The sequence below is a fragment of the Sorex fumeus genome, unplaced genomic scaffold, assembly GCF_029834395.1.
Source record: "Sorex fumeus unplaced genomic scaffold, SorFum_2.1 ptg000035l, whole genome shotgun sequence".
Taxonomy (NCBI): Eukaryota; Metazoa; Chordata; class Mammalia; order Eulipotyphla; family Soricidae; genus Sorex; species Sorex fumeus.
Window position 1 is genome coordinate 7,668,620 of NW_026606092.1, and position 23,630 is coordinate 7,692,249.

Sequence of the window (23,630 nt, forward strand, 5' to 3'; positions counted from 1 at the left end):
TTCTACTTAAATCAAATTTCCTGATCTTCATATTATACAGAGACCAAAACCCATGGGTCTCCATCCCTGGATATTTTCAAAAGGACATGAGGGAACCTTGTCTATATTCTCCTGCCAAGAATCTTGAGGCATCTTTCACCGTTTTTCTTTATAATGTTATAAATCAGAAACTACATCTGCTATGTAGTTCATAGCAAAGCAAAGCTGGATCCATGAACAATTTGTTCTAGACTATATAATATATGGAGTAAATCTTGCAACCCATACCATTTAAAAGTAAACAGCCATTCCTCATTGCCATATGCCATATGTTTAAATTAAGTTACGTGTTTCCAAATGGCAGGTAGGTGGGCATACCTATGCTCAGTTAAGAGGACAGAAGGGATGTTTTATCTGGAATTCCTGGCTCTGTATGCAGATGGTTACTCTGTGTCAGTTCCTTACACAACAAAGGACTGGGAAGCCCACCCCAACCCACTGAACATGATCATCAGTTGGGTTTTGGGAGCCAGTGGAGGAATAATGTAAAGTAACCAGGACTTGGAGCCAAACGTCTAGGAACAAAGCTGGGAAAATCAGTTAGTCTGCATCTAAATTTTCTTCATTTGAAAAATGGAACAGTACCCATACCATTTTCCTCAGATTAAACGAGGTTATGTGAGGGATTTGATTACTTACTAATAATGCTCATTGAATCAATTAAAAAAAACTCATATGATCAAAAGTCAAACTAGTACAATTGCTGGGTATGTTCTTAATTTGTTAAACAGCTACCTTCAATTGTGATCCCAGGATGCTGGGATATATATAAAAAAGAAGCAAAGTCTTCCACCTGCCTTGCTCCAGAGACTCACAAATAAATCTCAAGAGATAAAAAAAGCCACAGTAAATCTTCTCAGGCATATGCATGGCTAAAAAATCCGGGACACTTGGGAGTGGGGCGGGTTAACCCAGTGCCCACCCAAAAAAAGCTCCTGCAGCCACTTGTTCCCACAGTCCAAAAATTGTTGCCATGCCCGCTCCCCTCTGCCCCCCGATACCCAGACTCTACTGTCTTGGGACCGACCTCATCAAGATGCCAATCTGCTGAAAATTCGGGTATGCAGATTTTGTGACTGAAATCTCTAAGCTTTCTTGGAGTGAATATGGACTACCTCCCCCTACCTCCCTGTACTTCCCGAAGCCTCGGCAGTCAAGACCATACCCAAAAGCTACCACCCAGTTGAAAAAGCTACTCCAGTTGTACCTTCCTGATAAAAATACTGAACTCCCTGAACAAAGATGAGAAATCTTTAAATACATGTACTCAAAGGTACTTTAAGCAAACCTTTAAATACCTGTACTGCAAACCATGGGCTGGAGCGGTAGGGCGTTTGCCTTGCAAGCAGCCAACATGGGCGATCCGAGTTTGATTCCTCCACCCCTCTTGGAGAGCTTGGCAAGTTACCGAGAATACCTTGCTCTCATGGCAAAGCCTGGCAAGCTACCTGTGACATATTTGATATGCCAAACACAGTAACAATTGTCACAATGGAGAAGTTACTGGGCCCGCTTGAGCAAATTGATGAATAATGGGAGGACAGTGACAGTGACAGTGACTGCAAACCATAATGCACAAAAAGGGGGGAGAGAAACAAGACAAATGCCTGCCAGAGAGGCAGGTGGAGGGTGGATGGTAGATGTGGGGGAGAGAGAAACTGGGGACATTGGTGATGGGAAATGTACAGTGGTGGAGGGATGAGTGCTGGAACATTTTATGACTGAAACCCAATTATGAAGAGCTTTGTAATGGTCTACCTCACAGTAATTCAATTAAAAAAAAAGTAATTTAAAAAAAGGAAGCAAAGTATATTTAGTGATCTCACTTAGGCTTTAACAATAAAATGGTAGGTTGATTTTCTACTGTCACTTTCAGTCATGAGTTCAGATCCCTGTAAAAATCCACGGGAAAGATGAGAGATTAAAATGGCCATATAGAGCTGGAGAGATAGTACAAGTAGTCTGTGGCTGAATTGATCCCTGGCATCCCTTATGGTCTCCTGACTACCATCAGGATTTATTCCCGAGTCCAGAGCCAGGAATAACCCCTGAGCATCTCCAGGTGTGGTCCCAAAACAAAAACAAATGAAAAGTAGAATAGAGCATTCCTGCATTTCTTCATCACTAGGTGTAAAGCCCCATTTCTGGGTTTGGAAAGAACTCACTGGGCCGAGTGCATGCTTCGCACGTGGGAAGCTTGGGTTCTAACCCTGGCACTGCACGGTCCCCTGGACAACACTAGGAGCAATACTTGAGTACAGAGCCAGGAGTAGTCCTTTGATACCTTCAGGTGCTGCCCAAGAAAAACAAAGCTCCACCCTGGAGACTGGAGAAACAGCTGAAGTGGCAGAGAGTGGCAGAGTACATGCATCATGTGTGAGCCTCAGACCTGCTGCCCAGCACTGCCAGTGTGGGAGCAGCTGGGAGTTTGCCTTATGGCCCCCAGAACCACGGACTGGCCCCACTAATGAAAAAAATCCTTATTTATTAACATTAATGTTGTAATCTCCTTAACATTTTTCTAAGCATATCTGTTATTCAAAAATTTAACAGTGATTAAAAAAAAAACAATAATTCTACAGAATCCCTAATTTATCTGAAGTTGCTACAACTGCCTGGAGGAAAAATGAGAATCTGAATCAGGCTGGTAAGAACAGAGAGAAAAATCTCAGAGATACAAAAGATCAAAGTGTTTTAATTTGCAATGCATTATACATGTATGATCTTAAAGTATATTTTCCCTAGTGAAAGAAACAGGTCCAGGAGTCTGCTCGGGTTCGGAGCTATGCAGTGAGTGGGATCGATCCTTCCATGGGAGGAAAGAGTGTGGAGGAGTCAGTGTGGAGGAAATGAGAGTGTAGTTGATCAGTGTGTGCTGGGCTGGGGATGTGCATGATGCTCAGGAATTAATCTGGGACGTGTGCAGCGCTCAGGAATGGTGTCAGGGCTGGAAGTCTAGAAAAAGGCTTAACAATAGTTTGCTAAAACTGTGGGCTTGGACCAAGAGTCTCGGGCTGCCTGACTAGTAAAGAGGAGGAGGCTAAAAATGAAGAGAACCTAGAAAGATGGATCCATCCCCTCATTTACCTGGTGAACTCTTCAGCAGAGAAAAGAAATTAATGAATTCCAGGGGGTCACTACAATTTGGCCATGGGAATTTATTCTGCCTGATGGTAGAGCCATCCAAAAAATTATCTTCACTCTCATTCTCAAAATGGAGCCAGGGAAATATTTTCCTTTCTTGCAGGACTTGGAGCCTTTGATACTCTGAATATGTATTGCTGTTCTCCAAGACTAGTTATCTATCTGTGCGGCAGTTCCATAAAGACAAGGGGAAGAATGTATCCTAACATGTCTTCAGTTTTCTACCACAATTGGGTCAGTCCAGGAAGGAATGCACTTACCTGGCTCCAGCACAGGGATACGGTGGGCTTCACTCGGGACCCTTGGCCCTACTTCCAGAAGTGCCATCAGGTGAACAACCAGAGCTGCTGTCTCTTAGATATCAGCCTCATGCACTCTGACTGCCTTTTCTGTATTTTTTTTTTCTCATTTAGTTGTAGCATTTTTTTTATTGTGATGTGTCACCGACAAGCAGCATACCATCAAAAGTCATTTCAAGGGAAAACTTTACTTTTGCATGGTGTCTGAATGTGTAAAATATTGATAAAAAGAACACGGTATTTAGTCCTACTTTCCTTTTCTGTCTTTGAGAAGTGCTTCCTTTGCAAAGCAAGGAGGTGAAGGGGCCTGATGGTGTTTCCCAGAAGCAAGTCAAGCTCTCGCCCCCTCTCTCCCTTTACACTGTCTCTTCTCTTAGATGTGTGCCAGGCCAGAGAGCTCTGAATTTCGGCTACTCTGACTTGAGTTAAGTTTTGATTTGAATCTTGGGGACTTTCTTGTTCTGGTGCCATTTTATTTCTGTTTTTGCTGCTTCTCTGGAATGACTTTCCCTCATCAACTGGATTAGGGAAAAGAGGCAAAAAGACTGTTTTTGTCCCAAGCCCCGGACTCAATTCGAGCTTGAACAAAAGAAGACTTCGACACATTCCAGCCTGACTCATAAAAAGACAACACGGGTATTTAAGGCCAACATATGTTTCTTATAAAGTGACTTCTCCTCTGTCCATGTATTCCTCTGTTCAACTTCTAGGGACAGTACGGAAGAACCAGATTAGCTCTGAAAAAATGTGAGTTTTTAAGTCTCGGCAGCTTTTCATTTCTCCTTGCAATGTTCCAGATACTGGGTTCATTTTAACTCATCTTTGCAGGACGCTGCTGCTCGTCTATTGCTTCCCTCAGGGGTCTGTTTCACACAAAGGCACCACCCTGTCATGCACAGGTGAAGAATGATAGTTTGCACCTTATGCTATTCCCATTTTACAAACAGCCAGTTTGGGTAATAATTTCAAATTCCATTTTTTTCAGACAGGAACTTTGCCAAGGATGGACACTGACCTATCAAATGCATTCACAAGGCCAAGCTCTGAATAGATTTGTACTCATGCAACATTGTAAGACAACTGAAATGACCTTCTTCAGTTATAAATGAAAAATTGTGGTGACCAAGAAAGTGAATAATTGACTATCTGAGATCAAAGGTGTAATATTGAACGATGCTAAGGCAGAAATAGTACTATTTATTTCTATTGTGACTGTCAGACTGAGAAGGGAAAAATAAACACAAGGAAGGAGAAACTAAGGACCAAAAAAGATGAAAAATCTGAAGTACAGAAAAGAATGCTGTTGCAATAAATGGGATCAAGTCCTCTGGCATCAAGGGATTACATCTTGAGACCCTCAAAGTCCTTGAGAATGAGTGTGTCAGAGTGAAAAGAAGAAAGATTCTGAAGAACAGATATAGCCCTCAGTTGAGACAGGCAGAACCTGAGAGAAAGCACCAGGGTTAAGGTGTTTGCCTTGCATAAAGCTGACTCGGGTTCGAGCCTAACCACCAGCCTACCATCACCTAACATCAGCCCTGAACAGAGCCAGGAGAAGGTCCTGAGCACTTGCTGGGTGTGCCCAAGAGATGCTCAGGTGGCCTTGGGGTAATGCTATGTGATGGTCTACCCAGTTCTGTATGCTGGACAGTTCACTAGAGGGCTCCAGGATGTGATGCTGCTTCCGTCCTTTGGTGCTGGGGGACATACAGTGCTAGGAATTGACCTCGAGACCTTGTGCAAGCCAGGTATGCACTCTCAGTCTTTTCACTGTCTTCCTGGCCCCTACAGTTCAGTTTTTATTTTATTTTTTAATGTTTATTTAGTTTTTTGCTTTTTTGGGTAACACCCGGCGATGCACAGGGGTTACTCCTGGCTCTGCACTCAGGAATTACTCCTGGCAGTGCTTGGGGGACCATATGTGATGCTGGGAATCGAACTTGGGTCAGCCGCGTGCAAGGCAAATGCCCTACCCACTGTGCTATCACTCTAGCCCCTCAGTTCAGTTTTTAATATGACAGGCCAGGTATTTTGTAAACTAAACAGGTGACTTGTCAACTGGGATAAAATAACACATCCTTAGAGAAAAGGCTCATGAGGGCTGACAATTGAAAAGAGCAGTCCCTCGTGTTCTGCTGGGTCCTCGACGAGAGCACACCACTCCCACGCCCCATGCCAATCTTCTTCCCGACAGGTAAGAGAAACACCACAGGCCAAGAAGCTCTCAGAACTTTAAAAGCAACGCAATCTTCCACGATCTTCTGGCAGACTGTGAAGACTAGGGTCTAGTATAAATGAAAATAATCTAATTGCAAATGATCAATTTAAGAACGGCCTACAACACCGAAGTGTTTCAGTTCATCAGAGCATCTATGTGGCTGAGCCATGGGGTGGGCCTGCCAGGGGTGACTGGGCTGAGTCGACTGTCTTTCAAGGCGGGTGGCCATCGGCCTGCACCACATAGTTCAGTGCAATGTGTGTGAAGAGAAAAAATTTTACAGGAAAAGGCCCAGGGCCAGAGGTCTGAATGATGGGCACTCAAACCAGCTCTCTGAAGAATGTGAGGGAAACCAGAGAGAATTATCTGAAGAGGAGGAGGTTTGTGGAGGATCACAATAGGCACCTTTTAATATCTGAAGGACTGTCAAGTGGAAGACTCATGAGCCTGGGCTGGTGGGAATGTCTTTCTCTTCTAAATGGTTTATTTGTATTTTAAAAACTGCACAGACGTAACAGACTGCTTATGCAACAGTAAAAAGACCTTTTTAAACAAACGTTTCATGAAGTAAATATGTGCATATAAATATACAAAATCAATTCCTGTGGGGAATGGTTGTCATAAACAAGAGGAGGTCCAGGTCGGGGAATAATGAAATCCCACTGAGCCAGCAACACAGGGTGTCTGGGTCATGGGCAGGTAAAGAGGATTTACTGATGGTCTCCTCAGCATCATCAGGTGTGATCCCGGAGACCACCAAGCATTACCAGGGGAGGGGGACAGTAACCCCCAGCATGGCAGGGCCACAGTCTCATAATTCCTTAGACCCTAGTATTGAATCACTGGCCTTATTGACAAGAGTTTGGCCAAAAGAATGTCCCAGGCCCTCTAAGCACTGTACCACCCCACCCCACCCCACCCCTTCTCACTGCTCCCCCCCCCAAAAAAAAACCCACCATATGACCTATTACACAGGGGTGGAAGATATGGCTTTGCATATGAGAACATGCTTTGCATCTTATTCCTGGCACCCTAGAGTGCCCTGTGCAACTGCTCCACCCCCACTTCCCAACACATACAACAAAAAAATTTTTTTTTTAAATGTAGGAGTACTGCTATTTATTCTGCCACTGATTAGCTGATTGAATTGTGCATGAACTCCACAAACATTTTTTTTAAAAAGTAAACCAGATCACCCTGATAGATTTCATAGGGAAGCAGAAAAAAAAAATCAGTGAAGAAGTATATGTACCAGGGGGGAAAAGACACTAACAGGAAACTCACCAAAAATGTGTCAGTCAGAAGACAGATTTCAAATGTTTTACTTGGGGCAAGGTTCAAGGTCTAAGCTTGTTCTAATAACTGTGCTGGAGAGGCACTTCTAATCATAAGATCACACCACAAAACCCTCATGAGAAACACTAACAAATCCCATGTTTCTGTGTCCCTATTTCTATGGGTCTATTCAATGTACATTTCAAATGTTTAACATCAGTCAACAAGTCACACACTCAGCGGAACAAGAGGCTCTTAGAACACAATCATGCTTTTCCCGTTGGCTGGTCCCATTCATAGCGCCTCTAAAAGGAGAAACACAGATGGAGGCTTTCCACAGGCAAACCTTTAGAGCCTCAGCCCCGTGCAATTTAGAAGGGAGGTTAAGAAGGAATAAGAGAGGGCATTAATAAAGACATTGGTTATAATTTGAAACATGAGTTGGTTGTTCAAGAGGCTAACCCATAGAGCTTAAAGCGAAGTGCTTTTTAGAAACTACCGCAGAATCCTGAAGCAACATATCATATCCTAATGACAATCACGTTCCTTCAATCACAGATGAAAAGTTAACACTTTCTCGCGTTTGGCTGGGATCATTTAGAGCCATTTGTTGTAGCTGTGAGGTCTCTTTTAAGGGAATCAACATGACCATTTGGTTTCCACATGAAGAACTGTTGGAAGCTATAAAGTCTTTGAAGGGCATCTATTTTTGCCTCGAGGTCTGGCAGGGTCAGAGGTCACACGAACCTCGCAGATGAAAACTATCGAGGCATGATTCATCTCTGCCGGCAGCATTTTCACCAATGGGGGGGGGGGGGGATGTCCCTGCATGTGTGGGGTTTCTGTATCCATTCAACGTTTGTGTTTATTTGTCGTTAAAACTGTTTTCACCCGCTTCTTGAGGTCTAAGGAATCTAAAGATGCTGCAGCACGCACACTCAAGGGAGAATTCATTGGAACAAGAAACCTAACCAAAACACAGCTTCATGCTCAACTCAATGTTGGATCTACTTCGGGAGGGAGGCATTGGTTTTGCCAGCCTTCAAACTTCAAAATCTATCTGCCTACCCGGCTGCAATCTTTCTCCCCACACTGACTCTATTGTCATTTTGCCATTCAACTGTGGAAAAAAGAAAGAGACTTCTGACCAAAGAGAAGTCTCAAAGGATGATGTATGTTAGCCAAGTGGATTTCTCTTCTTCATGAAAACTTGGGGTGTTGAAAGCACCTTGCGGAACTGAAACAAACATAAGATAGGGAGAGGTGGGAAGGGGAGAGACAATAGCTAAAGGACCTAGCCATTCTAAGGGGTAAGCACTGAATCTAAGGAGGAAGTCTATGACCTAATCACACACCAGTTGGACTCCACTACAGAAAGAACCCGAGTGTCACTGCTACCTAGGAAGGCAGGCCACCACTTAGGTGAATGACTCTCTCCCACGTAAAGAAAATGCTCACCGGTGGGGACTATATTTCTTCGTGTGTGCTGCACTGCTCTCCAGCTGGTGGATGCATTGTTCACTTGACCCCACAATGCCAAACGCTACAATTTCCTACGAGCCTTCCTTCTCCTAGCTGTTCCTCTCTTTGAGGATCATTAGAGAAGGTGTCCTGTGTCCAATACAGAAAGCCGAAATCACTAACGTAGATCCAAACCCAACTTTGGATTACAAACAATTTATTAGAGGTGCATAATGTGGCAAATGACTTTCTCTACTCACAGATATTGTTGGGTTTGCAAAGTCTGTTCAACTCACTTCATTGCAGGTTTGAAGAAAGCAAGACGTACGAAGGTGAGCAGTTTAGCCATACTCAAACTTAAGCCCTACCTTTCATCTCCGGGTTCTTTCTTCAGTGTTTTCCGCTTCCTCCCATTCTGGGTGGATTATTCTCATCCCATTTCCTGGCTGTTCCTGCATGTTTACTGGGTAACCGTGGATATACCCACCATCCTTGAGCAAATGTCAGGATTCTGCTCAGCTCAACATTCCTGCCTGAATCCATTGCTACCTTTTGTCAGCTGATACTGGGTTGCCATCCTATGTTCGTGGTGACCACTCTCTGTCTTATTCCCTTTGTAAAACTCAATCTAAAAATATCGAACTCTAGGGAATTTCCCTCAAGACAATTAGCAGGAACTAAAATAGTGAAAATGAGAACAAGTGGGAGTGACCCAGAAGAAAAGAGAGTGCACCCAGAGAGATCATTTGCTCTTGAGCTGATATGTTGAGATGTAGCGTCTGGAGACAGCAAGGTCCCTTGGCTTATGTCCTACATTGCTGAAAACATGTGCTGGAAATCTAGGTATGCCCTAAATTAGGGAGTGGAGATGATGGCTGCAGACACTAGGCAGAGCCAAACCACCAATCTAAAGCAAATCTGGCTCAAACTGTTGGGTAATAGCTACAGTGAACAAAAGCATTCTGTCCATATGGCAGGTTCAGTCTCCAAAGGAGCATGAAATTTTTAACCATAAAAAATGCACTGAAATTAAACCCATGTGACCTTGAGTGTAATGGAGTCCCAGTAACACCACACTTGTACTGATCAAATTAGAACTCCCAAGCTCTTTCTTCCTCTCCCTTGCTTGTGCTCTTGTGGCAAACATTCCCTGAGTGTCTGCTCCATGCCAGGTATGGGGTCTTGCAGGGAACCCAAGAGAACAGTCTCTGCTATCTGGAGCCTGCGGCCTTGGATGGAGCAGTGATGGGGTTGGAAAAGCAGTGAGATGCTTTGCAGAGAGGTTCCAGAGGGCACGGCCAGACCAGAAGGATGACATGAAGTGTCTTGAGCATTGACTCTAGGTGGAAGCAGGCTCATTCTGGGCCAGAAGACGGACTCGGGAGTTGGGGTGCTAAAAAGATGGGCTGGGGACAGTAAAAGGACCTGGCAAGTTGCTGGAAGAATTCAGATGAATTAAAATATTAAGCTCTGAAGGGCTAAGAGCAGAGAATTTCTTTCTTTTTTTTGTGGGGGGGGGGGAGGGGGTCACACCCAGTGATGCACTGGGATTACTCCTGGTTCTGCACTCAGGAATTACTCCTGGCAGTGCTTGGGGGATATTTTGGGATGCTGGGAATCAAACCCAGATTGGCCATGTGCAAGGCTAATGCCCTACCTGCTGTGCTATTGCTCCAGCCCCGAGAATGTCTTGCTATTGTATGAACAGAGTGGCCTGGAGCAGGGCAGAGCTGACAAAAGCCAACAAGATCCTGTCACTTAAGTTTACTTTATTTTTGATTTTGGTGTCATGCCCTAGAGTACCCTTCTAGGACGAAGGAGACTTTACTGGTGCCTGCTCGAGACAATCAACGAACAACAGGATGATTGTGATAGTGATCACCCTAGAGTACTCAGGGCTCACTCCTGGTGGGTTCTGGGGACAGTACTTGGTGCTGATGACTGAAGTATGACCTACTGCATGCAAATCAAGCTCCTTACCCACTGTACCACTCTTGGACCCTGTCATGTGAGAGAAGCACTGGTCCTGAGGGACACTGGGGCTATGGGGATGACAGGTTGCTTATTCCCGATGTCATCTGCAGTCTAGATGGACAGGACATGCGTCAGACAGTGGTGCAGTGGGGATAGAGGGCGTGCATTTCAGATGCCTCTATGGATATTTCTCCACATCAAATTTTGGGCTCCTGCACACCCATCATTAGCAGTGTCGTTCCCAGACTGAGTGTACCTACTTGCGTAGTTTCCTTTTAAGACTATTACAAAGAGTTCAAAGTGGTATAAATATTGCCATGGTCTTTTCAAACAACAATGCTCTGTGGGGGGGGGGGGGAGGGGGGCGGGAGGGTCATACCTGGTGGTGCTCGTAGGTTACTCCTGAAAATGCCTATGGGACCATGACGTGCTGAGGATCAAACCTGGCCCTGTGCATATGTGCACTAGCCCTTTGAGCTTCCTCTTGAGCCCAGACATACTATTTCCAAGCAATGGTTTTTGAAAAGTCTAAGCAGAGTTGAGTGGCTTCTGAAAGCAGCTTTGAGGGGATACAAAGGTAAGGTGGAATTCCTGCAGCCAAGAGCACCGGCTGAGTCAGGGAGAGGAGCACAGTCTCTCAGTGATGCTGCATAATGCAAAATAAGGCAGCAACTCCAGAACCATACCAGGCGGGACAGAAGAATCAGGCAAGAGGTCAAGGAAGAGCAGCGCCCAGGGATGTGACTACTGGGCGGAGCATGCATGTGTTTACATACGTGTACACACATACACATGCATGTGCACATATACACAAATTCACGCAAACAAAGACACCCACACCCACCAAGTCAAATCTTCCAGAAGATGCCCTGACATGTACTTCACAGGCTAGGAGGGAAGTGGTGGCATCTCATGCAGACAGAGGCTGGGGAGAGGTGAGTTCTTCAAGGTGTGAGTCGATGGCCCGGCTCTCTAGCACTTAGGACGTGAAGATGTGAAGGCAGAGCGAGGAGACAATGGTGGCCACAGAGGCTCGCACGAACTGTGAAGGTGAGAAGCCACTGCTGGGTCTGAGACAGGAAAGTGGCATGGCCACCCCATTAGGAGTTTCAGGAGGTTGCCTGGAGGGGACCAGGTGAAACGATGGTTCCTGTGAGGATCCCACATGAGGCTCCTCTTCAGAGTCTACAAGAAAACATGCTGCTGGAACTGGCACCATCTGTGGGCAGCCAGGGGCTGGAGTCGGAAGGTAGACTCAGGGAGTTAATCCAAGCTTCCAGCTTAAGTCATGGGGTGACCTGCAGCCCCTGAAAACAAAACTGGAGGGAGGAAATAGGGGAAACAAACATTCCTCCCTGCCCTCACTTTTGTTTTTTTTAAGAAGTTTTTTTAAGAAGTTTTCAGGCTTTTTATTTGCTCACACTTTGTCCCTGAAAAGAATTTGAAAGGAGATTACATAAACAAAGAGAAGAGAAAGCAAAAGAAAGAAATGCTTGACACTGGAGCAATAGTACAGCTGAGTAGGGCAGCTGGGTAGGGAGTTTGCCCCGTATGCAGGTTGACCCGGGTTCGATTCCCAGCATCCCATATGGTCCCCAGAGCACCACCAGGAGTAACTCCTGAGCTCAAAGCCATAAGTAACCCCTGTGCATTGCTGGTGTAACCCAAAAAGAAAAAAAAAAAGAAATGCGCATGAAAATAAAACTAGAAAGATCAAAGGAAGCTAGAATTAACAACACAAACATAAATAAGAATCACTTAAACAATGCAAGTGCTGTAAAAGTGACACTCACCCATTTCCTAGAAGTTCTCACAAAAAGGCAAAAAATTTGTTCATGCAGCTTAGAGGCAAAAATGAGGCCCGCCCTCCCTCTCTTCAGCCCCAGGCTTTCCTCAAAGGGTATGTGAGAGATAAGTCCCCAGTGGCACCTAGGAAAGGGGACTGTGTGAGGAAACAAGCTATTCAGTAAGATCCCTGTGGTGTGTCCAGCCACACATTTCCCGAGATGTTTCTTGTATTTCTCTGAGGGAGACTCAGGGCATGTAGGGGCTCAGGTCTGAAGGTCAGCCTTGATTCTGGTAGACGTGGAACTTTCTAGAGGGATCTAGGTCTGGGAATAGTCCCCATGTACTGTTTCTCAAACTCTGAAGTGCTGACAGGCAGCACATTTCTGGTGCCCACACCTGACCAGAAAGTTGACTAGGAGTGGGGCAGAGGTGGTGGGATGGGACGGAAGGCCAAATTCTGAGGAAAAATCCTAAGTAGAACCCTGCCACTGTGGAATGCTTCAGGGGAGCCGCCACCATGACTGGAGGCAGGTGTCATGGGGCCAGAGGTAAGACAGAGAAGCCTGATTTTATATGTTCAGGCAACAATGAGGATGGGAGAGGCACATGAAGCCAGACAGGTGGCTCAGGAGAGGATGTGCAGAAGCTGCCTGCTATGGAAGTCCTGGGATAAGCTGTATTTCAGGAAGAGGTGAGAAGAGAACCCTCCAATGAAGGAGGATGAGAGGAACTGAGCAAGAAAGTTAGTATTGGCAGAGACTGAATCCAGAAGGAAAAAGGAAAATGTGTAATGTGTGTGTGTATGTGCGCGCGCATGTGCTTGTACACGCATACATGTGTGCTCCCTTCCTCTCCTCTCTGGAAGCAGGGGGAAGTGCTAGTGATAAGAACCCCTAAGAATCTCAGTGGTTTAGCACAATACATGTTAAGACAGCAACCCAGGAAAGATATCCAATTAGCAGCACAAGGGAGGGGTGGGGGGGCCTAGAGAGGGAGGCACCTTAGTGCTTTGCCTGTTTGGCAAACACGTCTAGAGCCATATTGGTCTGTCAATTCCTAGTGGGCAGAGCAGGGAAGGGAGCCCAGGGAAGAGGAGGTTAGAGGGTTCCTACCATCCAGGCAGCCAATTAAAACAGACTGGGTGGTCGAAACCAACAGAAGTCCATTTTCCTATAGTTCTGGAAAGTGCAGGTCTAAACTCAAGGGGTCATCTGGGTCCAGTGCCCTTGAAAGGCTCCAGGGAAGACTCCTTCATTGGCTAACTTGCTTCGGGGAATTTCTAGCAACTGTTAGGAGGTGGGACCCAAATCACCAGAAGAAACATGTGCATCGATGAAGCTGAAGGCAGCAAGGCATCAGCGCCTGTGAAACACCAAATGATCAAAGCAAAGAGGGCTGTGCTTTGTCTGCCTTTGAAACTTGTTGCCTGATTTCCCTGAGACATAACCTGAACCGTGCTTATTCGGTATCGATATCTACTGCTGCCAGGTTTAGGGAGCAAGGTCTCATACTCTTTTCAAAGCATGTACTCTACCACCGAGCCACTGCCTGCTTTTCTTTTTTTGCATATGCACACTCCGCTCAGACATGTTAGAAAGCCCATGAGTGCTACTTCTCTCTTTTAAGCACCGCTGGATGCTCGTAGCATGGTGCGCCGGAGAGTTCTTAGAGAAATACTGGGTCAGCCAGAAGACTGTCTGCTGACAATGTAGTCAAATGGCCATTAACTCTCTGGCATAATGTAACTGCATATCTATCTGAAGTACCTGGGGGGGGCTGCAGCAGGGTAGTGTCACCTCCAAGGCCCTGACCTCCAGACATGTCCACTCAGGAAGATGTTATGGCGGGGTGTGTGTGGGGAGGAGGAGAGGGGCTGTTTGTAGCAGATAGTACCTGCTGGAAGATCTCAGAATTCTGATTTTTTTTGTTGGTTTTGTTTTTCTGGTCCCATCCAGCATGTTCAGGGCTTACTTCTGACTCTGCACTCAGGGATAATTCCTGGTGGGCTCAGGAGACCACTAGGGGTATCTGGGATCAAACTCAGGCAAACACTCTACCCGCTATACAATTGCTCCAGTGCCCAGGCTTCTTGCTTTAGACAGGGCCACACCTAGCAGAGCTGGGGTGATGCTCAGCTTGGATGGGCAGGCCTGTAGGTTGGCAGCCAGGGCCCAGTAGGACCATGCATGGCAATGCTTGGAGATGACCCCGAGGCTCCAGGGTTCTAACCCAGGGCCCTGCATGTGCTGGGAATGTGCTCTAACCCTAGAGCTTCCTGCATGGATCCATTCCAACCTTTTGTGTTTGTTTTGTTTTGGTTGGAGGTCATACCCAGCGATGCTCGGCAGTTACTCCTGTCTTTGTACAGAGGCATTACTCCCAGAGTGCCTGGGGGACCATATGGGATGCCAGAGATCCAACCTGAGTCAGGTGCATACAAAGCAAGCGCCCTAGCTGCTGCATTCTCTCTCTCAGGCCCCAACACTCCAATCTTTTAAGGGACAGGATCCTATTGGCTGTGTCAGGGATGAGAAATGGCCTGTGGTGGCTTCTCCGACAACCTGGCCTGCAAGCAGAGGGGACTGCTGTTTGCCCTCATTGCAGCAAAACCAATCCTGTGGTCTGAGCAAACCCAGCCCATCTGAGAGACAGTATTGGAGGTGTTGTTAAGTAGCCCTTCAGGACTATGGCTTGAAGAGTGTTTGCTTTGTTGGAGCTTCCTCAGAGGATGTTCAGCCACTTCTCTCTCTGGGTGAAAGCACCATGTGAAAAGCAGAGTAGTGGAAGCAAAGATACTGTAGTTTGAACTAGCACCATGGCCAACCACAGGATCACCGTCACTGTCACTTGTCCTTCCGTTGTTCACTGATATTTTCCAGCGGGCCCAGTAACGTCTTCATTGTTAGACTTTGTTGTTACTGTGTTTGGCATATCGAATACATCACAGGGAGCTTGCCAGACTTTGCTGTGCAGGCAAGATACTCTCAGTAGCTTGCCAGGCTCTGCGAGAGGGGCGGAGGAATCGAACTCAGGTCGGCCATATTGGCTGTGTACAAGGCAAATGCCCTACCCGCTGTACTATCGCTCCAGCCCAACCAAAGGATAATTATAATATAATATAACAGCCAATAATAAGCTGTACTTAGAATCGATACTACCAACTGTAACCCTACCTCAATTGCCCCTGTCTGATTTAGACACAGGGCCACTGCACAAAGAACTGCATCTCCATGAAGAAGTCTGGAAACTGCCAAAGACAGTCTAGCCACTAGCTGGATAACCTATTAACACTGAGAGCCAGATCAGCTTCTTGAAAGAGGCACCATATGTCCTTGAAATACTGCTGGCAATTAGGATCACTAAGAACATAACAGAGAGGGAGAAATAGACATAAACTCTGACACAGAAAGCAAGTGCAGTGCTGGATCCGTGGGAAGATTAATTGTATGCATCTAGTTTCCACAGACAGGCCTGGTGGCTCGTAGACAGACTTCCCGCTCAGTGACCTCAAAGCTCCTCTACTGCCCGGGAGGCCACTGGAAAGAAAAGCAAGGGCACGAGAGCCAGGCAGCGCACGTGGCCGGGTGAAGGGGGATCAGGGCAGGTGCGAGACTGTGGCTTCTACTGCTGCTGTGCGTTCCGGGAAATGGCGACCTTGACTTCACAGTTAAATGTTGCCAAAAAAAAAAGAGAGAGAGAAATCAAAAATCAAACAAACAAAAAAAACCCCCAACCAACCTTCTCTGTGTTTGTCAGTTTTGCTGGGAAAGCCTGAAGGATTTTTAAAGGGCTTTGTGAAAAGGGACTTTTTTTTTTTGCTTTTGTGTTATTTAAGAGACACCCATAGCTTGCCAAAACACAGAATTTGAGCGCTGAAGTTGCCTCCACGTATCCCAAAGCCCTCAAAGTCTAAGAGCTAATTCCACCTCGTGCCCAAACCACACCCACACCACCCACAGCCCTATGGGGCTGAATTTAGCATGACGCCTAGAGCCAATCTGGGAGGAACGAAGCTCTGGAGCCAGCGCTGATGCCTGGTGGCAGGAGCAGCACCACCGTGGAGTCAGCAGCTCAGAAAGGTATCTGGGAAGCGTGTCCAACACGCTGACCTCAGCCTCAGCCCACAGTGGCTTTTCCCATGCAGGCCAGCAGTGTGGCAATACCAAATTTATATTACAAGCTTGGCTTCTGAGCCACACCCAGTGATACTCAGAGCCTACTCCTGGCTCTGTGCTCAGGGATCACTCCTAGTAGGCTCAGGGGACCATATGGGGTGTGGGGATCCAACCTGGGTACACCGCATGCAAGGCAAATGCCCTACCTGCAGTACTATCACTCCAGACCCAACCATTTTTCTTATTTACTAAGCTATATGGAGCGATAGCACAGCGGGTAGGGCGTTCGCCTTACACGCGGCCAACATGGCCGACCCAAGTTCGATTCCTCCGCCCCTCTTGGAGAGCCCGGCAAGCTACCGAGAGTATTCGATATGCCAGACACAGTAACAACAAAGTCTCCAATGGAGACGTTACTGGGCCCGCTCGAGCAAATCGACGATCAACGGGAGGGCCTTTACCTTTTACCTTTACTAAGCTATATGAAAGGGTCGGGTCGGCCATGTTGGCTGCATGCAAGGCAAACGCCCTACCGCTGTGCTATCGCCACTATTATTTGTATTAGTGATAGCAGTAATATTGTTGCTAATCTTACTAATACGTATTTTATTTTCCACATGACAGAAAGACATGGAATACTTCAAATGCATTCCATTTGCATATAATGTTTAATGTGTTCACAGAAATAATTAATTCTCCTCTTCTCAACACCCAAGGTGTTTGGGGATTACTCCTGGCTCTGTGCTCAGAGATCACTCCTGATGGGGCTCAGTGTACCATACAGGTGCCAGTGATTAAACTGGGGTTGGCTTCATGCAAAACAAATGCTGCCTTCCTATCTCTATGGCCCCTGGTTAACTATTTTATTTTCTATCATTTTTCTTTTTTGATTTCTGAGCAACACCCGGAAGTGCCGAGGGTTTACTCCTGGCCCTGTCCTCAGGGATCAGCCCTGTGAAAGTTCAGGGGATTCTATGGGGTGCAGGGATGGAACCTGGGTTGGCTGCCTGTAAGGTAAGTGCCCAACCCACTGTACCCTCTTCCCTCCCTACTTTATTAATTACTAGTCTTTCCTACTAAAATGCAAGTTGCTTGGAGACAAAGTTCTTTTGTCTCCATTATCAACCATGTCTCCAGTTCTTAGATCTGTTCCTGACACACAGTTGATATGCAAATATCATAAAATGTAACTCCTGGGGCTGGAGTGATAGTACAGTGGCTAGGGTGCTTATCTTGCATGCAGCTGACTTGGGTTTGATCTCCTGTATTCCAGATGGTCCCTCAGGCCCACCTGGACTCCTGAGAACAGAGCCAGGAGTAAGCTCTGAGCACTGCTGGGTGTGACCCCCCAAACAAAACAAAACAAAATAAGTAGCTCCTTTAATTCTCATGACAAGTCTATGAGATAGAGAAGCAATAACTCCTATTTTCCAGAAGAGGCCACTGGCACCCAGAAAGATTAAGTTACTTGCTTAAAATCATACAGTAAATGATAGGGTTGGAATCCAAACCAATGCCCCATGGCTTGAGACCCATGCTTTTAAGGAATACCAAGTATTTCAGACTCTATTTTCATAAAGACAAGAACAAGCGCATATTGAGTGCACATATAAATGCCTGCTGTGACTCACACTGAATATAAAGTCCCAGGAAGGAGGCTATGGTTTTAATCACACAGATGAGTACGGTAGTTCTGAGAGAGATCCTAACTTGCCCGAAATCCTGCAAGAAACTGTGCCTCTAGTATGCATGTGAAGGCCACATGCCTCAAGTCCACGTTTTATCTGTGTCCTGTACCCTTCTTTAGCTATACTTGCAGTTCAGCTGGGTCTTCCTTTGGGGAAGGTGTTGTAGGCAACACCCAGCGGTACTTAGGGGGTTGCTCCTTGAGGTGCTCAGTGGGAGCACTATGCAGTGATAAGAATCAAACTCAGCGTCTCACACATAGAAAGCAAGTGTTTTAGTTTTATTTTTAGTATCTTTTTCTTTCTGGGGTCATACCCGTTGATGCTCAGGGGTTACTCCCTGGCTCTGCACTCAGTAAAGACTCCTGATGGTGCTCAGAGGACCATATGGGATTCCAGAGATCCAACTCTGGATCAGCCGCATACAAGGCAAATGCCTCCCTGCTGTACCATAGCTCTGGCCCCTATTTCTAATTTTTTACCTCACATTATCTTCCCCTCCCACCAAAGCCTCATAAAATTCTGGCTTGTTTCCCCTAACAGTGACTGAGTTAAATGACACCCTCAGCAACCTGAGGTGTGACACTGACTTAAATCAGAGCCCGAATCCAAACCAGACCGTGCTATGCCTGAGAAGCAGGCCTCCTCCCTCGAGAAAACAGCACCAGTTTCTGCTTCAGAAGTGCTATCCCAAGCCCTTTAACTAGTAACAGTAGCAATAGGAATGGTGGTTGTAATAATAATATTAGTAACATTGGTAGTAGTGATGGTCCTGGTACTGGCAGTAGCCTGTAGTACTTATTGGCAGCACAGGGAGCACTAGTGGCACTGGTGATGGTTACAACAGTGGGAGACAACACAGGTGGGGAAGCTGTGGGCCTACTGCCCAGGCCCACACCTACTCGCTAGCCCATGAGCTGAAATGCAAAGGCAGAGATAAACTGAGCTTTGAAAAATGTTCCCTAATGTCAGATGGTAAACCGGGTCCCCGAAAGCTCACCGGAAAGGCTCCAGGAGTCAAGGTTGGGGGCTTCTCAGGAGTCTCAGAGTGGGAAAATCCTGCAGGGTAGGTTTTTATTTATTTAGTTAATTGAATCACCATGAGATACAGTTACAAGCTTTCATGTTTGAGTTTCAATCATACAATGTTCAAACACCCATCCCTCCACCAGTGTACATTCCCCACCACCAATCTCCCCAGTGTACCCCACCTTTCCCACTCCCCACCCTCAACCCCCGCCTCCCTGGCAGACAATTTTCCCCATCCTCTCTCTACTTTTGGGCATTATGGTTTACGACACAGATATCGAGAGACCATCACTTTTGGTTCTTTATCTACTTTCGGCACATATCTCCCTTCCCGACCGATTCCTCCCACCATCATTTTCTTAGTGATCCCTTCTCTGTTCCAGCTGCCTTCTACCCCCGGCCCATGAGGCAGGCTTCCAACTATGGAGCAATTTTCCTGGCCCTTGTGTCTCCTGTCCTTGGGTGTCAGTCTCATGATGTATTACTTTATATTCCACAAACAAGTGCAGTCCTTCTATATCTGTCCCTCTCTTTCTGACTCATTTCACTTAGCATGACACACAGGGTCGGTGTTTTTGCAGGGAACCAAGTCACATCAAAACTGGCAAATGGGGCAAGTGGAAATCTCTGCTTTCCAGATTTGGGGCAATGTATCCATCCTCTGACATCAAATGAGAGAAGGGAGGAAAGGGACAGCGGAGACAGGGTGGGGTCGGGGGTCCAGGGAGCAGAGCTGGTCAGGACCGTGTTTGACTAGATGTTGATCTGCAGTTACTGAACACCAGAGCTGGAAGGCACCTTGGAGATCAGTTAGCAAGATCTTGTTAAGGCGCTGGTTTTCCATGCGGGGAACTGAGTTTCAGGACATGCCACGAATTTTCAACCTCTCTCCACTGTGGACCGGGCAGGGGTTTATTTCCTGGCTCGTGGGTTCCTGCCGATGCTCCCATGACTACTATCTCACCGAGAGACCCACAAAGTCAGATATCTGTGCTCTGGAAATCCTCATCTTTGTGTTTCAGGGATTCTGTGTTTTAAAATCTTTTTCCAATGGAGGGGAAACTACATTATAACACGATGGCACTTTCAGGTGCTCCTGACTGGAAACCAGCATGTGTGGCCACACATCAGTTTTCCTCAGAAGTCCGATTCCATCCTCCACCACATAATTGTTCCCTTTGTCCCAATTCACCACCCTCCTTTTCCCTTCCCTTCTGGTAACCAACCACTAATTGGACTTATAATCGAAAAGTTTATTTTTGTTTTATTTGACTCATCTGTCTGTTTTCTCCATTTACTACATGTGAGTGGAATCATATGGTGTTTGTCTTTCTCCTTCTGGCTTATTTCACTAAGCATAATACCCTCTAGGTCCATCTACGCTGCTGCACATGGCAACATTTCATCTACATTTTTTAATAGCCAAATAGTATTCTATTGTGTTTATAGAACATGTCTTCTTTATTCATCAGTAGATGGGCATTTAGGTTGTTGCAGTTCTTGGCTATTGTACACCATGCTGCAATAAGCACAGGGGTAAGAACAGCTCTTCCAATGGATGTTTGTGTGTGTATGTGTGTGTGTGTGAGTGTGTGTGTTTAAAAATAAATATGCAATGTGGGATAACTGTATTGCATGGAATTTCTATTTTAAATCTTCTCAGGAATCTCCATACTGTCTTCGACAACAGCTGCATTAACTTATATTCCTACCTACAGTGTCTAAGGAGGCTTCCTTTCTTGCTACATTCTCACTGCAGTTTGTCTTTTGGAAGATGTTCATTCTCGTGGGTGTAAGGAGATGTTTCATTTGTGTCTGATTGCATTTGCCTAATAATAAGAGATGATGAAGTCCCATTTGTTTAGCACTGTTTCCACTTGCTTGAACAACTTTGTAACTGTGTATCTCAGGCGATTCAATGAAAAAAAAAAAAACAAGAGATGATGAACAATATTCAGGTACCTATCAACTATCTTTTTGTTCATTTTTAGACCACATCTGCCAGTACTCAGGACTTACTCTTGGCTCTGTGACTCCTGGTGGTGCTTGGGGAACCATATGGGCTGCTAGGGATCAAACCTGGGCTGGCTTTGGGCAAGGTAAATGTTTCCTATACTCTGTCTCTTGCCCCTATCCTTATGTCTACTTACGTATTATCTCTTCAGATTTTCTTCTAACTGTCTGAGTTCTTATTATTATTCTTGTTTACTATTGGGGTTTGCTTCTTTATGTATCAATTGGATAGGATATATAATTTCTTTATGTATTAATTGGAACGTATTTATGTATTAACAGTCCACCATCTGTTAACTCACCTCTTATTGTGAGATAGACTGTGCAAATATCCTCTCCTATTCATTAAGCTGAAAGATCTCAAAAGATCAAGAAATATGAAAAGATTAACATAGCAGACATTTAGTCACACAGAGAGAAAACACAAAGTCAGAGACAAAATAGATGTTACAATAGATACTACAGAAATATAAAAAAATTAAAGGAGAGAACCATAAATAATTGTAAAAATGGAACAACTCACTAGAAGAAAAATTCTTACATTTCTAGACTGAATCAGAGAGAAACAAAAAAAAAATTTTTAACAGATGCGTCAGAACATGGATAAAGTTGAAATTCAAACAGTAATCAAAACTCTCCCCACAAACCCAGGACCAGATGGATTTGGGAATGAATACTATTAAACTTTTGAAGGGTTAAAACCTATCCTTAAACCAAAGCACAAAAAATTGTAAATCTACAACTTTAAAAAAAAATAAAATACAATAAAGGGAAAAAAAAAACCTATCCTTATCAAACTCTTCTTCTTCTTCTTCTTTTATTTTTTTTGGAAAACTGAAAAGAAGAGAGAAGTTGCAAAGGTATTCCACGAAGTTAGTACTCCTCCAATTTTGAAAACCAGACCAGAACTTCACAGAAGAGGTAAAAACCACAGACCAGATAAAACCAGGGCTGCAGAGACCACCGGACTACTGCAGAGCCCCAAGAGGAGAGCAGACTCAAACTCCCAACTCCCTTCAACAGCCAGACCACAGCAACTTACCACTCTCCACTCCTGAGAACTTCCAGGCTCTGCCCATCCTGACCTGGCTTCAGCCTTACTCATTTCTCTATGGTCTTCAATCAGAGAAGGCACCTTTCTGGCTTGCTAGACCTTTACTACTTTGCCTGCCAACATGCTTTATTTGCCCCAGCCATCTGCACAGTGCACGCCTTACTGCCTTCCTCTGCTTCATGTAAATGCTCCCTTTCCAAGATTCCCGCCAGAAGCTACCGCCCACCCCCGGCCTACAAAGCCCTTCCCCAAGTCCTGTTTCTCTCCTTAGCAGTCATCACCTCTCACTCACTGACCCGGCTTCCTTCACTGACAAGCCTGGAAGCTCTTTAAATACAGGACACCTGGATCATGGCTGTGACCTCGGTGCCCAGTATGACTCAGGAACTCAATACATATTTGCTGCCCCCCGTACTTGTGTTTTAGGCACGCTAGCATCTCTGGCCTGCATGGCATCCCAGAGCAGTGAGAATCAGCCCCTTCCCCCAAATGATGTTTTCTGGAGGGGCAAAGACTAGCTTCTTCCTCTCTCTTTTTTTTTTTAAATTTTTATTTTATTGAAACACCATGAGATACAGTTACAAACTTTCACATTTGAGTTACAATCATACAATGTTCAAACACCCATCCCTTCACCAGTGCACATTCCCTACCACCAATCTCCCCAGTATACCCCCCCTGAACACACACCCCTTTTCACATCGCTAATCATCAGGGAGATGCAGATCAGAACAATAATGAGATATCATCTCATACCACAGAGACTGGCACACGTTCAAAAGAACAAAAGCAACCAGTGCTGGTGTGGATGTGGGGGAAAAGGGACGCTCTTTCATTGTTGGTGGGAATGCCGACTGGTCCAGCCTTTCTGGAAAACAATACGGACAGTGCTTCAAAAACTAGAAACTGAGCTTCCATATAACCCTGCAATACCACTTCTGGGAATATATCCTGAGGGTGCAAGGAAGCACAGTAGAAATGACGCAAGACGAGCTTCTTTTACAAGCCCAACCATCTCATTTCCCTGTGCTCTCTCTCCTCCAGCCAGAACGCATTTGCAGAGGCTTCTTTCTCCTATTTCCTCCCTTCCTGCTACCTAGGTGAAACCACCTTTCTGCTCCAGGAGAGAATGTCACTGGCTCACACCAGGGAGGGTTAAGCTGCCGCTGACCTGCTTAGCCAGTGCCACCCTGGAGCAAGCTCACCATCTGTTAACCACAGACCACAGTCTGAACCAGACGGCTACGTGACTGCCATCACCCGCACAGGAAACGAAACTTCATGCAGTTCCCAGCTGATAGTGGGTTCGTGAGGCTCCAGTCCCCCGGACATATTTGTGTCCCAGCAAAAATAGTTGTGTCCCACCCTGCCATGCATTTCAGTGTTATTTACGGCCACAACCAGGATGCTATGGAATAAAGACAGAAACGGGGGCTGCCCATAGAACTCCGAGCAATGCATTTGTGACCAAGACGTGATATTGCTCACGCAGAACTGTGGACTGTCACTGTCGCTCCAATGTGACACAGAATCTAT

The 23,630-nt window shown here is 45.7% G+C and overlaps 1 protein-coding gene and 1 pseudogene across 1 annotated transcript in view; both read right to left on the reverse strand.

Moving 5' to 3' along the window:
- Positions 1-23,630, reverse strand: part of PPM1H (protein phosphatase, Mg2+/Mn2+ dependent 1H) — a 321,888-nt gene that overhangs the window by 126,225 nt on the left and 172,033 nt on the right. The window lies entirely within an intron of this gene.
- LOC130027012 (uncharacterized) lies at positions 3,579-3,733 on the reverse strand (annotated as a pseudogene).